The following is a 16,376-nucleotide window of genomic DNA, read 5'->3' as shown; positions in this document are numbered from 1 at the left end:
GGCCAGAGTGCAGTGGCGGAATCATGGCTTACTGCAGCCTCAATCTCCCAGGCTCAGGTGATACCTCGGCTTCCCAAAGTGCTGGGATTATACGCATGAGCCACTGCGCCCAGCCTGTAGTAGCTTTTCAATAAATGTTTATGGAATCTGAATCTGAATCATATAATTTTTCCTATTATTCTTAGACTAAGATTGGAGAATTAAGGCCAAGTGCAGTGGCTCATGCCTGTAATCCCAGCATTTTGGGAGGCCAGGGTAGGAGGATAGCTTGAGCCCAGGAGTTCTAGAGTAGCCTGGGCAACATAGCAAAACTTCTTCTCTACAAGAAGTATAAAAACTTAGCTGGGCGTGGTGGCCTACGTCAGAAGACCTAGCCACTCTGGAGACTGGGGTGGGAGGATAGCTTCAGCTAGTGACGTCGTTGCTACAGTGAGCCGTGGTTACACCACTGCCCTCCAGCGTGGGCAACGGAGTTAGGACCCTGTCTCCAAACAAAAACAAAACACAGCGAAACAAAAAACAAAGATTAGAGAACTTTAAAAAATATTGTGTACTTTAAATTTGAAAGTTCTTTCATAGCCTTATTATAAACACGCATTGTTACAGACGGATGCAAACTTTTTTTTTTTTTTGTACAAGGCATATAAGAAAGAAAATTATAGCAAAGCTCTGAAAATAAGAATAAATTGCAGCTTGAATTACAACATTCAAGACAAACTATTCTTAAATGTATTTGAAAGAATTACATATTCCCTGGGTTCTTAAAAGGGGTAGAGTTTTTCAACTCTTTTTTTTTTGTTATGCATTGCCTTGGGTTAAGATCAGAGCAGTTTAAATGATGCAGTCACATTTTCTGTCTAAAGTACTAAGGTTAAAATCTCTTAGGAATAAAGCAAAGCAGTATAGCCACACTGCAGGTAATAACATGGATAAATTTAGTCTTGCAAATAAGAAACAAGTATACCAACATATCATGTAGCATGTTCCAACAATTCTGTAGTTATATATAGATTAAGTTGTACCTTTATTTATTTTAAATTTATGCTCCTATCTGTTTCTGAAAGGACTTGAGACAGTGTATAAAAATACACATGGTTTAAATTTGCAACGATACATACTCATAACATAACTCAATAAATCCCATAAGAAACCTAAGTAACTTATGTCTATCAGTTGCTGGGAAAAGCCTGCTTGTTTTCTTGAGGGAAAAAATAGAATCAGCTTCTTCTTATTCATTGTTGTTTCCTTGGAGCTCTCTTAGGGAACCTACAGCTATCTGGGTTGTGTCTCATCACCAACCCACGTGATATGAAAGAGCAAAGGACTTTTATTAAACTCACATGTTCTACTGAAATCTTGATGGGGTACATTGTTAACATGGATCCAATATCAATGAATAATACTATTTTGAGATTATAGATCTGGAATAGATATATTTAAGAAATAGATCTAGAATCCTATACTTGCCTAGAAGTAACTTGCTACCATAACTTTTATGGCAGAAAATACACTCCAAATGATGACTTTTCCATTTTCCTTTTAGTAAAATTCTTTTACTAAATAAAAGCAGAATTGTGCATCTTTTATTCATTACTGCAGCCATTTATTAAACAACTCTTTATTGGATATTTAGTACACACGGAGCAATGGAAAACACACTGAGGATGTAAAGATGAGTACAACACCATCCCTGGCCTCAGGGAGTATTTTGTGTAGGTGGGAAGGACAATGTCAATGGACATTTAAAACATAACCTGCTCAGAGCCAGGCACGGTGGCTCACACCTGTAATTCCAGAACTTTGGGAGGCTGAGGTGGGTGGATCACGAGGTTAAGAGATCGAGACCATCCTTCCCAACATGGTGAAACCCCATCTCTACTGAAAATACAAAAAAGTAGTCAGGTGTGGTGGTGCGTGCCTGTAGTTCCAGCTACTCAGGAGGCTGAGGCAGGAGAATCTCTTGAACCCTGGAAGCAGAGGTTGCAGTGAGTCGAGATCGCACCACTGCACTCCAGCCTGGTGACAGAGCGAGACTCTGTCTCAAAAAACAAACAAACAAACATAACCTGCTCAGTTCTGTGAGAGCCGAGAAGGAGCACTTCATACAGATGACGACTCAGGGCCCCTAAATGAAGGAATATCCAAAGAATAAATAGACGGTGTAGTTAGTTTTCACCCAAAAGGGGTATTCTGGACAGTCATTCCAGTTCATGCAGCAAGTTCAACATATTATGATGGCAGACAGAGAAATTGGAGTCAGATTCGATGTGCTCACCTAAGTCATGCTAAAGTGATGGCTGTTACTGTGAAGTCAACGAGGAACCTCTGCAGGATTTCAATATGTTTAAAATTGAGTTTTATAAATATTTTCCTGAACTGAAGGTAGGCAGTATGCAAAAATGTACTGATGTTAGGAGAGTGAATCACAGTACTGCAAGGGGGAAATAACAGAAACCCTAAATAAAATAATGGCTGCAGAGGTGAAGATTTATTAAACTGGATTCTACTGTTTGGGAAACAAATCTAAGATTATTCATTAGGCAAAAGCACAAAAGATTACTTTATTTTACATTGATTCTCATATCGTGAGATTGCTCTCCTATCATTAATGCCGTCAAGGCCAAAACTCAACAATTATCGTCAAGCAATAAAGGAGTTCCTGTTTTGTCCTTTTCAGGTATTATTTATAAGAGGTATGCTCTCTTCTTAACCTAAGCACTATGACTCTGAAACACCAAAATCATTAATACTTATTTTTTACTGAATTCCCACAAGGCAGTAAAAGATGTGATGCTCTGAAAAACTGTGACAAGGAGTCACTGTAGATCATATTTTTGCTTAAAAAATTAAAATTAAATCTAATAATTATGATAAAAAGTAGAAAAACCATAAAGAGATATATGATGTTAGCAAAGAGAGTGATCTTGTAGTTAACTTCAAAATAACTACCAATTTATGCATATAATTATTTTCAACTCTTAATAATATTCTCAAAAGTTGAGGAGTTACTAAAACAAGTGGACAAAATGCTGATAATTATGGAAAGTGGATGGTGTATAAATGGGAGTTCACGATACTAGTTTTTCTACTTTTGGAAGTGTTTGAATTTTTCCATAAAATGAAGTTTTAAAAAAAGTATTTTGATAATATTGTGTGGTAAGTATCTATAACTGGAAAATAAAATTTATTTTAATTTTATTATATTACTTGATAATTTATTTAGCCTCTGGATTTTTGGGTCTGTGAAATTCACATGGTAAGTTTCCATTATAAGGCTCTATCTAAGGTCTTAAAAATACTCCCCAAAATCTCTTCTACTGAAAGTAATTTACAGTAAGGATACAGTGAGCTTCAATTTAAGATGATAATAAAAAACATCATCTTTTTCTGTCTTAGTAACTTGCTTGAAGGGAAGTCTTTTGTGCGTGAGATAGTGGTTGACTTAATGAAAAACACCATTTTACATTTACATATTTATTTAAGTTCCAACTTGTTTCAAATTATTTGATGTGGCCCATAATATATACTAGAGTAATCTCTTATCCTAGAAGAAATGTATATCCCAAAATAAAATAATTGAATCCTAGAGAGTAATTTTCACAAAGAACTAAACATATAATTGCATTTCACATTTTGCTTACTAATGAAATTTTCAAAATGGTAGATTTATTTCTTTTATGTATTTATTTTTTTTTTGAGACAGAGTCTCGCTCTGTCATCCAGGCTGGAGTGCGGTGGCCGGATCTTGGCTCACTGCAAGCTCCGCCTCCCAGGTTCATGCCATTCTCCTGTGTCAGCCTCCCGAGTAGTTGGGACTACCGGCGCCCGCCACCACGCCTGGCTGATTTTTTGTATTTTTTTTAGTAGAGACGGGGTTTCACCATGTTGGCCAGGATGATTTCGATCTCCTGACCTCGTGATCTGCCCTCCTCGGCCTCCCAAAGTGCTGGGATTACAGGCGGAGCCACCATGCCCGGCCTATTTCTAATATTTTTAGGTCAAAAAGGCTTACAGAAAAATTCAAAGTGAAAGTTGGTTTAATTAAGACCAAGAAGGAGAAGATGCTGTGAATTAATTTTTTTGTCAGAAAACATTTCAAATACAAACTAAACAGCCTAAGAATTGTAGACTCAGTAGTAGTTAACATAAATGACCATCCTGAAACGGATTCTGCGAGTGGTAAGCCTTGTTGTACACTGGAAGAGAGAGGTAAATGACCAGCCACCTTCTTCTTGAGGCCTGGAAGATTCAAATAGCAGTTCTCCATTTTCCAAATTTATCATCAGGAATGAAAGTAAAGCAATATTGAAATAACGCCCAAGCCATATTAGAGAAAGATCTCAGCACTGATGATAAATTGATCAGGCTTTCAATAAATTGCGAGAATTTTTGTTTGGCATTCAGAAAGCATTTCTCATAGAAACAATTTTTCATATGGTGGTTTGGACCCCAGAAAAGCCCACAAACCTCTTTAGCATGTCATATGTACGGACAATGCTAAAGGCGTACAATGCCAGTGTACTGCAATACTCTCCTCTTACCCTAGGAGTAAAGCTCAAATCCCTTGCCCTATCCCATGATGTCCTTCATGAGGCATCCTCTGCCTCCTTTCAGGCCTCAGCTCACACCACTCTCCCCTCACCATCTGTGCTCCAGTCACACTGGTCTTCCACAAGATTCTTGAAGAAGTCAGATTCATTCTCACCTTAAGGCATTTGCCTAAGTTGTCTTCTCACTTAGAATGCAATTCTCTGACTCCTTCTCCTCCAGACATTAAGAAAAATGTCACTGGGTGCACCTACTTAGTAGACTCAGCCTAACTGTGAAAGCTACTCTGACACCCAATGTAGATTAGCCACCTAATCATTCTATTAAACATGTTATCATGTTTCCATTCTTTGCATAGCTCAAAAAAACCTGCCACCTGATGTTCTCTTGTTAATGTCTTTGTGCATTCTATGTGTCCCCCAGCTAATATGTAAGTTTCATAAGAGGAGAGTTCTTGTTCAACATTGCCTTCAATAGCCTGAAACAGTGACTGAAAATAGTAGATCTTCAATGCATGAGTGAATGAATTAAAGAATAACTCTACAGGACTACTATATGCAGTAATAGAGACTCTAGCTGACATCACTGGAATATTTGCTCAGATTTGGGTCTCAAGGAGATAGGACTACATCTTCTGTTTCATCACTGATGGTTTCAAGGCACTAGGGTTGTCTTCCCAGCAATCTGGGATAAGGTAACCAGTGTTAAGAGGCATGGCACTGAATCTAGGAGGTGGGTTGATGTGAGAATTACGAATGGCACTGAGACTTAATGAATAGGGGTGGTAGAGATTCTAAGGTAGGTCTTCCTCCCCTTCACATTTTGCCTCCACCACATTCTCCCTTTTCTCCCGTTCATTCTCACTAAACAAAGGCTTGGCCAGGAAACAAGCCTGGCCAGCAATATTAATTGGTCATTAATAGATATATTTTTCTTCTTCCTTCTTCTCTCCTGTCATTTCTCCATTCTCTTCTTCTCTTTCTTCTTCCCTCTCTCCTGCCCCCAATTTTTTCCATCCTTCACTATCTTCTCTTACAACTTCCATTTGGTTCTGGGTGTGGTGAAGTTGGAGACCACTGCACCAAGCCCAGTGCCTGGCATGCAATAGGTACACAGGTTACACTTGTCGACTGACTGACTAAATGAATGAATCAATGAACAGATTCCGTTCTGCAGTCAGTGGAATTCTAGAGAGCATATTTTCCTAGATTATTCCAGTACATGCCAAATGGGACAGTCTAAAGCTTTGCCTAAATCAAGATGGATTACTTCTCTGGCTTCCTCTAGGCACTAACAGATCTGCTGCTTGACCACTGACAGGAATTTCATTAATTGGGTGTGATGTGTTTTTTTGTGAAGCTGACAGAATGTATTAGAAACTCAATTTTAAGAGACTTAAAAATGAAAGAATCCAAATAGGAAACACTGTGAATTCTATTGTTTTGAAGGACAATTTGTAACATGAATAGGTAATGTGTACTCCTATGGACAAATTCCTAAATTTATTTATTATTTTGGTTAGAATACAATATCTTTTTGTTTTCAAGAGGGGTACTAGAATCTTTCAGTAGATGCCTAGATACTGCTGTTGTCTTTTCTAATAGTCGCTAAGATATATAAAATTCAGTGATAAAGTTTAGTGGCACGGTTGATTGTTTTTATTTCAGAAATGATTTGCCCCTGTGAGGTCATTTACAGATTTGTTTAGATAGCATTCTTCAACATGTCTATTCTTTCTATTTTCCAGTGCTATTGAAGAGGAGTTGCTGGCTCAGCAGGCCTCTTTGTCTCTGTTCTCATGACAAGGACATATCACCTAACTCTGGGCTCCGGCTCACTTAGCAGCTTTTTTGCCGTTGGACTCTCACATCGAGATGTCACCTAGCAGCAGCCTTTCCCAGGAAGTTGTTAAGGAGATGGGAATCCTCATGCCTGCTGCTTTTTCCCAAATAAGAGGCAGCCTGGGAGCCAGTTGCAATAAAGTCTTGCCAGTAACGTTTCTCTTAAGAACGGGGAGAAAATACTATGAAAAGTCACATTTACTTTGATCTAGAATTAAGTAAATTTTGGTGTTTGGGTCTTTGGTAAAATGTCACAAGTGGGAAGTCAGGACTCACATGATGTCCAGGCTTCTTTCTATGAGAATTATTTTTAGTTTCTCTTGGTATGCTTGGGTTTCATATTATATCCCCCAACCCCACCACCCGTAAACAAAGGAGAACGAAAAAAGGGAGAAAGAAGTTTAGGAACGGGAGTGGCCCCTGCAGTTGTCTGCTTGGCGTCCAGCCTGCCTTGGTCGGCGGCAGCCTGTGGTCTGGGTGGGCGTTGCCCCTCGTCACGTCCTGTGGGGAGCTGTGATTGGCTCACGCCCGTCAGGGCAGCCCCACCCCCTGGGTAAGTGGCTCAGTTCAAACTCATGAGATGTGAGCTTTGGTCACGAAGGCCCGTGCTTCTCTTTCGTGCTTCTCTTTAGAAAAAGCTACTCAAAGAAATGATCGCTTCCTGGATGTTGTGGTCCACGAATATTATGTCTGGAACATCAGAGCCATCTTGTCTCCATGATGGGAGTTTCACCTAAAGACAAAGCCAAAACCCAGCAGAGGACACAGCTGAAGGAACACGAGAAAGTGGCATGGAAAGACTGAAGCCCCAGCACCGGCAGACCTCAGTTATTGGAGCCAATCAACCTCTTGTTACTGTTGAAGTGAGTTTGGAAAGTGTTGTCAGAGACCCACAGCAGAAAACAACCCAAACAGTGGATGTTTTAACTGAGATTAAAATCCTGTTTTAGGTCAGGTAGGGTGGCTCACTCCTGTAATCTCAGCACTTTGGGAGGTCGAAGAGGGAGGCGCGCTTGAGCCCAGGAGTTTGAGACCAACTGGGCAATATGGCGAAACCCTGCCTCTGCAAAAAATACAGAAATCAGTCGGGCATGGTCACACACGCCTGTAGTCCAAGCTACTTGGGAGGCTGAGGTGGGATCACTTGAGCCCGGGAGGCGGAGGTGGCAGTGAGCTGAGATCATACCACTGCATTCCAGCCTGGGCCACTGCACTCCAGCCTGGGGGACAGAGCAAGATTCTGTCTCAAAAAAACGAAAAAAGAAACGAAAACAAACCAACAACAAAGAACTGTTTTAAATTGTCATTTGTCAGTAACAGTAATCATAAAGACTTGCCCAAATGAGTCTACAGAAACGTTTTTGTTTCAAAGGTAAACCCTGCCTTGAGTGGATCATTATTTAACATTTGATAACTTTGACACAGAATTCTGCACATCATAAAAATACTTTTTAATTGAGTTATTAGGTATATCTCAGTTTTGTTCTTAAAATAAGAATGTATTTTATCTAATTCTAAAGTCATTGTACCAGGCAACCTCAGATAAAGTCAGAACATTTCAACAATTATTGAAGCTACGTCTAGAGGTCAATAATTATAGTATTAGTTTATTATTTTCATTGTCCTTTCTCGAGACCTTTTAGGAACTTTGTTTTGTCTTGACAGAATTAAGTAGCAATCTTCTTTGGAAATAACTATGAAAAATCAATAAGTCCATTACCGCAGTTTCTATTCATAAAAGAACAGTGGATAATAGTTACCGTAATAAAAAAACATTAAAATATATGTTTTATAAGTAAATGGTCAAGAAGTTTAAAACATCTGTTTTCTTACTTTTATAGGAAATAAATGATAGCTGGGGAAAGAAGTCGTAAATCCCTAATTTAATTGAAGTATTGTCAATAATTGAAATCAATTAAAGATTTAATTGCCTCCTACTCTGTGATGCATTTGTGTGCATTATTGCTCTTGAGGTGGGAGGAAAACCTGACCAAGTAGCCTTACGGAAGTTACTTAATAATTCATTTTTTCAAAGGTGGTCAGAACACTCAGTGAGATAAACTTTAAGGATAGCAAAACTGAATTACACATGTCTGTTTTGGGTAATCTTGACTAATTTTCTTAGTTTATTTCTTCTTTTCTCTGGAAAATAAGATTAGTAGTCATAACAGGAAACTCTGGCTTACATCTGGGTTCTTCTATTGCATTTCATTTTCATCTCATGAAAAATGTTGTATAAAGCATAATGCATTGCTCTTCTCAGGCCTAGAGGTGCAAGGATATTATCTAGTTGAGCAAAAGTAGTTTTGGGTATTAATTAATGTTTGTTAAGATGTCAAAGAAACTCTATTTTTGCTTTCCTCTACTGTAGCTTCATTCATAAATGTGTTTTGATTGTAATTGATCTGCATGCCTTCTCCCTTACACTGCTCAAGCTGATAATATTCAATATAGTTAAAAATTCATTATAGTTACTGTAAATTCAATATAGTTATTATAAAATCAATACAGTTTAAAATATTCAATATAGTTTTTTTAAAAGTACATATTAAGTTCAGGTGCTATGGCTCACGCCTGTAATCCCAGCACTTTGAGAGACTGAGGCGGGTGGATCACTTGAGGCAGAAGTTCAAGACTAGCCTGACCAACATGGTGAAACTCTATGCCTACTAAAAATAAAAGAATTAGCAGGCTGTGGTGGTGGGCAACTGTGATCCCAGCTACTCGGGAGGAAGGAGAATCACTTGAGCCTGGGAGGTGGAGGTTGCAGTGAGTCAAGATTGTGCCACTGCACTCCAGCCTGGGTGACAGAGCGAAACTGTAAGAAAAAAAAAAGAAAAAGGAAAAGGAAAAGATTATTGTATGCTATAGTACAAGAAAGCAGAATACCAGAATTAGGATGTTTCTATGAGTCCATGTTTTTTACTTTTGGCCAGACATTTGCTTGGCTAATAAAATAAGAAGTAGAAGTTATATTTTAAACATCAGAATATATGGGCTTTTTTTTTTTTAAGGTTTCAGTATTAATGCAGTGCCTAGAATAGTTTTGATAAAACAGTAAGCACTTAATAAATTCTTGACTAATACAGTAATTAGAATCACCTTGAATATGCTGCATTTATTTACTTAATCTACTCTGCCTATTTTCACCAAGGATTTGAGTAGACTTAAAAATATACGCAATAAAAAATACCTAAAATAAATAAGTGAGAGAATTGAGATAATTAGGATAAAGGAAAAGTATGAGTAGAAAAATAATATATCTATGGTAAAATTGACATTTTGAAATGCATATGTACAGTCGCTAGAGATAGGCATCAATTGTCTTTGTGCATCCTAGTAGCCAAAGTAAAGAAGAAAACATGATCAATGACATTCAGTGTCCTTAAGATTAAAAAAAAAATGTTATTCAGAAGAATCTTAGACTTATTTGACCAACACACTTGGGAATAATTTCTGATGAGTCCTCATTTATGCAACAATCATCATCAACATTGCCAGTTTGTATGGACATGTACTGGAACACTTTGCAATGACATCTGGTAAAGGAAGGCTAACCCATGTTTCAGTAAAAATAATTCATAAAGGTCTGAAGCAACATAATTTAAGCATGTAATACTCTGACGTGGAACCTTTTACTATGTTAAAGGTAACTCTCTTTAGGATCAACAGACTGATGTGAATACTAGTCCATTTACTAGCTGTAAAACCTCAGGCAAATAACTTCACTTCTCTGTGCCTTATCTGCAAACTAAAGATAATTAATAGCTACACATGGCATTGTTATTAGCACACAATTAAGTAAATGTCTTAGCACAGTGACATGGAATAAGTGTTCAAAGCATGATTGTTTTTATTTTCATTTTCTGTTTTGGTCCAAAGAAAACATTTAGAATAACTGGAGAACTGAATATGTTCTTTGAGCATTTCTACACATTTACTAGTTCTCATAATGAGGCTATCATTGAGAAGTTATACAACAAATGGTTGAAGTTGTCATTTCTGCCAAGAACCTGCAGTGCAGATATGGAAGAGACAGAGGGTAAGGGTAAAGTCTGTTACTAAGACACATGCCTGAATGGAATGGCCATCCCACAGTTGCAGGAAAGTGGGTGAAAGTACTGCCTAGATGCTGGGACAAGATCTTCCTCACAAAACACTTCTCCTACTGCTCCAGTATGTAGGTCACTAGTGACTAAGTCCCCAAAGTTCTGGGTTACACATCATCACCTCAAACAATCTGGCCTGGGAGTTTTCAAGGCAAAGGTTGCAAAGATTATTTATGTGGCCACTGGAATATTTCAGGAAAAGGTGCCCATGGAAAATATAATTTTAAGTAGTATAAATAACAAATTCTCTCAGATAAATGTATTGCAATTATTATGCCCTAGAAACCTAAAACTCATGAAAATATCCTGACTCTAGTGTTCTGCTTATTCATTTTAAATAATTATGAATTATTTTGAAAGGACCAAAGTGTAAACAATTTTTTTAAATATAAGACACTTTGAATGAAGAAAGGAATAAATTACAGTCTCTTGTTGTCTCGAAAAGAGTATTGCTTATTTGGTTGTTAGCTAAAGTTTGTGTCTCTATCTCCTGCCTTCTCACTGTTTTTCTTACATGTGGTTGCTTTATCCGAGGTATCTGCAGTGTAGGAAAGATGACCCATTAGAATATAAGCTTTTGTTGTTGTTATTGTTATTATCCCCAACAGGTTGAATTGTTCCTGGCATGTGGTAGGTAGGAACTAAGAAAACTTTGTTTTGTTTGTTTTGGTTTTTTGAGACAGGGTCTCACTCCATTGCCCAGGCTGGAGTGCAGTGGCTTGGTCTTGGTTCCCTGCAGCCTCGACCACCCGGGCTTAAGTGATCCTCCCACCTCAGCTTCCCAAGTAGCTGGGACCATAGGCATGAACCATTATACCCAGCTAATTTTTCCTTCTTATTATTTATTTATTTTATTTTTTTTTTTGTATTTTTATAGAGATGGGGTTTTGCCATGTTGCTTAGGCTGGTCTCGAACTCCTGGGCTCAAGCCATCGGCCTGCCTCAGCCTCCCAAAGTTCTAGGACTATAGGCATGAGCCACATGACCAGCCAAAAATATATAAATGAATAAGGCTGGATGCGTTGGCTCATGCCTGTAATCCCAGCACTTTGGGAGGCCGAGGCAGGCAGATCACTTGAGGTGAGGAGTTCAAGACCAGCCTGGCCAACATGGTGAAACCCTGTGTCTACTAAAAATACAATTAGCTGGTTGTGGTGGCACATCCCTGTAATCCCAGCTACTCAGGAGGCTGAGGCAGGAGAATCACTTGAACTTGGGAGGCAGAGTTTTCAGTGAGCAGAGATTGCACCTCTGAACTCCAGCCTGGGTGACAGAGTGACTCTGTCTCAAAAAAAAGAGAAATGAATAAACTAGATCCCTTGGAGACAGAACCAGCTTCTCCCTGGATAACTCTATACATGATGGGCAAGAACTTAATGTCTCAGTATCTGTTTCCTGTGGATTTTTTTTTTTTTTTTTTTTTTTGAGACAGAGTCTTACTCTTGCTAGCTAGACTGCAGTGCAGCGGTGCTAGCTTGGCTCTCTGCAACCTCTGCCTCCCGGGTTCAAGCAATTCTGCCTCAGCCTCCCAAATAGCTGGGATTACAGGCATGTGCCCAGCAATTTTTTTTTTTTTTAGTAGATCCGGGGTTTCACCATGTTGGCCAGGCTGGTCTTGAACTCCTGACCTCGTGATCTGCCTGCCGTGGCCTCCCAAAGTGCTGGGATTATAGGCATGAGCCACTGCGCGCAGTGTCCTGTGGAATTTTTAAGAAAATAGCTGCCCAGTACCTTAGAGTAGCTCTAGTCACTAGTTTACCTCTATGAAAAAAGTGTTTTTTATGGTAATGAACTCTTCAAATGGACATTATTCTACTAGATCAAGGGTTATGAACATTTTTCTGGGCCATAGACACCTTTTGCAGTCAATAAGCCTACAGACCCCTTCTCAAAGTAATTTTTTAATGCATGAAATATAATGCATAGACTTACAAGAGAAATTATTTAAAATAGTGAAATACAGTTATCAAAACATTAAAAAGACAAATTTGTGTTATAGTAGTATACAAGTTTTTGTTAACGCATTGAAGAAAAAGATGATATTTAAAGTGTCAGCAAGTTAGTTTTATTTTTTAAAGCATCAGCTACTGTAGCTTAGCTAAAGTAAGATTATTAAACTGTGGAGTGGTCCTTGACTCATCTCCACATACTGACTAATACGAAATTGTAGATGGGGAAAGAAATGTGGATGCTGAGGTCATCAAGGTATTACACATGACTTCCCTGTCAGGTGGCTGATCAAAACGAATTTCAAAACTGCCCAATAGTTGGCTGACTTGTATTACAATAACATTTGTGGGCAGAAAGACTAGTATCATGTGAACCCTGATGTCAGTATAATAATGACTGCAATTCCAAAACAGTGATGGAATTGCCATTAGTCTTTCTCTATATATACATACATATATAGAGAGAGAAATTTACAGCAATAATGTAATATAAAAATATCTGAGATTTCCATTAATGATGGAGTTGTAGATTCTTCTAATATCATGGTGATACATACTTTCACACTGGAAGGAAGTAGTACATCTCAGTTAATGGCTAGTGACATAAAGATAGCAGCTTCCCTTTCCCCAGAAGATGAGAACCTCTGTACTAAACCAAAAGTTTCTTAGGACTAGGAGGCCCTGATAAATCTTTGCACTCTTAGCAGCATCATATTGTATGTCTTGTTCATCCAAGCAAAATTATTTTTTACTTACTAAATGATCTTCCCATTGGCGCCTGCTTCTACTTTTCCTGACCCATTTGGATGAGTTTGACGACAACAAAAGCCAAGGAACTGACGAAGACAGCAAGTGGCCACAGCTAACAGTCAAGCCAGTTCACAAAAGTCCCAGGGAGAAAGATTCCCACTGTTTCCCACTCCCAGGACTTCCTACTGGACATCAATGCTACATGGTAGAACAGTTGAGACAGATTCAGGAATGAATAATTTATTGACACTGATGTCAAATGGAGAGGCAAGATGTCTAGGGTATGTGACCTATGGACCAGCAGTGGTCTTTTGGAAATGCAAGAGTCCCAGGCTCCACTCCAGACTTACTGAATCAGAATATACATTTCAACCAGACGTGCAGGTGAAGTGTGTGTGCATTAAAACGTGAGAAGCTGTAGCACTCAGGGCGACAGTATTCCGTGTAGATCACTTAAGCATCTTCCCTCACGATCTCATCCTTCAGCCCGTACACTCTCCTCCCAAGACCTTACTCCTACGTGAGACTTATTTTGCTTGTGTATTACCTTATATTATAAAATCATTAAGGTTAGGAGGGGCTCAATCACTAGAGCAACAGGGAGAGGCGCCAGTGCTTTGAATATAGCTGGAACCTCTCTCCAACTGTAAACTTGGCCTGCCTTACTTTGGTTGGTCCAAAGAATATACACATTCTACAGTCTCTTTATCTTTATCTAGTTTGTTTGTCTCAGTGTCTTACTGAGAAATATGTTCTTCAGATTTCACTGACAACACATATTTAATCTAGTATATGGCTCTCCTTCAAAACAATAAATTTCCCTTTATCAGCACTAACCCCAAACTCCCTCACCGATTTCTACCTCTTTCTTTTTTTTTTCCTTTTTCTTTGTTTCTTTTTTTGTTTTTTTTTTTAAGATGGAGTTTTGCTCTTGTTGCCCAGGCTGGAGGTACAATCTCAGCTCACCACAACCTCCGCCTCCCGGATTCAAGCGATTCTCCTACCTCAGTCTCTTGAGTGGCTGGGATTACAGGCATGTGCCACCATGCCTGGCTAATTTTTTTTGTATTTTTAGTAGAGACGGGGTTTCTCCATGTTGATCAAGCTGGTCTTGAACTCCCGACCTCATGTGATCCACCCACCTCGGCCTCCCAAAGTCCTGGGATTACAAGCGTGAGCCACCACACCCGGTCTGATTACTACCCTCTTTAAATGTATCTCCCTATAAAAAGAAGTTCATCTCTTTTTCTCTTTTCTTATACCCTAGAAACCTAAAACTCATGAAAATATCCTGACTCTAGCATTCTGCTTATTCATTTTAAATAATTATACGTTATTTTGAAAGAACCAAAGTGAAACAATTTTTTAAGTATGAGGCCCACATCCTTCCCTACTGACTCTCCCCTTCTAGCAGGTCTCTTGGACTTAGCTGTTAGGACCATCAGGACCTAGTTCATAAATGACTATACTACAAAATTTTGTTTTAAAGTCTTTTATTTGAAATTACAATGTACATTCTAACAGAAATTGTAGAAGTAGTGGTTGGTTTTCCAAAATAACAAGCAAAAGATTATTAAATCTTTAATATGATTGTGGAATTGTTCACTTACAATGAAGGATAATAGAGCAATGTTATTGTAATACAGTAACTAAACATGAGGAAAAACTAATGACATTGAATATGAAGTGATAATATATGTATTTTAGATTTGGTTGAACTAAAGAAGCATGAGTATCATCTGTGAAGATGACAATAAGGCTACCTTTTATTATGATGAATAATTATATCTAAAAATAGTTGCTGTTCTATTCCTGAATATAAATGGTATCCAGGCCCTACCAGATGTAACTTGGGTCTCCTGGTTCCTTGAGAATAACATATTTTTCATTCCAGTTTTTAATCAACTCTACCCACATGCTCAGGCAATCATTGGTGTAAAACTTGAGACCTTTGGAGAAGGAGCCCTTTGAGATTCCTCTTAGGATCACACTGCCATCATCCTCTGCCTCCCTTGTGCTAATCTCTTCTGACTCCATGACTCCTAAATACTCTTCTGGGAAAACCAACATTTTGAACTGATTGATGGTATGAGTTTCAGATCCCAGCTTAGATCCTGACTTGGGTAGAGAAAGGTAGGGGATGTGTTAACCTCAGTCTCATGGAATCTCAACTCTCTCATGGAATCTCAACTCTGGGTGTTAGAGAAAGCTATTCTTCCATAGCACAGTTTCTGAAAATAAGAAGACTCAAGAAAACTAATTGAGTCCAAAATGTTGATTTCAGCAGGAACAAAGCAAGTACAACCTGACCCCGAAGGGGAATCAATTTTAACGAACGTGTGGAAACAGTCTCAGAACAGAACACATCTGAGTTACTTGTAATTAATTGACTTTAAAAGTCATGATGATTAAAATCTATCCAGTGACCCTTAAAAAACTGAATCAGTAACTTTGAAAATAATCTCTGTATTGACATGATTCAGGTAACTGACCCTCAAAATGGAAGTGTTAAGTTGGTTCTATCGCAGAGATTAATTATTCTTTGGGAAACAAGTGAAAATTAACAAATTGATTTCATGTGGTATCCAAACGTGTTCACAGCCCTCGCAATAATCACTGAAAGTTATTTAGCACAGAAGGAGGACCTACAAGCTAGCTCCTAAGAAGAAAGCAAGAGCCATGACAGTGCATTCCTCCGCATCACTGTAATCTTTCTTAGGACTCTAAGAAAACACAGGACTGAGCAGTAACTCATTGCCTCAGTTGCTTTATAAGACATAGAAGAAAAGCTGTTTGGGATAAGAGGTCACTTTTGGAATTTTGGATAAAGAAGACTTTCTTACTACCTGTTAAAAATTACTAATTTTTCGTCTTCCTTTTAGTCATACCTAAAGACTCCTACATGGCTTTGATGACATAAAGGGTTTGTGGAGTGAAGACAGAAATGGTGAATGAATAAACAATTTGGGCTTGAATGTAATGACCAAAAGAAGTCCAGGAGAGCTTTCAGGTAGGGAAAAAACAGAAAGTGAAAGTTTTCATTTCCCAAATAGTGACAAATCCCAATGAAACAAATGAAAGAGGCATTCTGAATTGAGACAGTTATAGACAATCTACCATTTTCTTTTTAGTCAGTATTAAAACACAAATGAGGTTTTGTTTAGCATCTTATTAAACCT

The sequence above is a fragment of the Mandrillus leucophaeus genome, unplaced genomic scaffold (assembly GCF_000951045.1).
Source record: "Mandrillus leucophaeus isolate KB7577 unplaced genomic scaffold, Mleu.le_1.0 Scaffold494, whole genome shotgun sequence".
Classification (NCBI taxonomy): Eukaryota; Metazoa; Chordata; class Mammalia; order Primates; family Cercopithecidae; genus Mandrillus; species Mandrillus leucophaeus.
Note: the sequence above shows the minus strand (reverse complement) of the source record.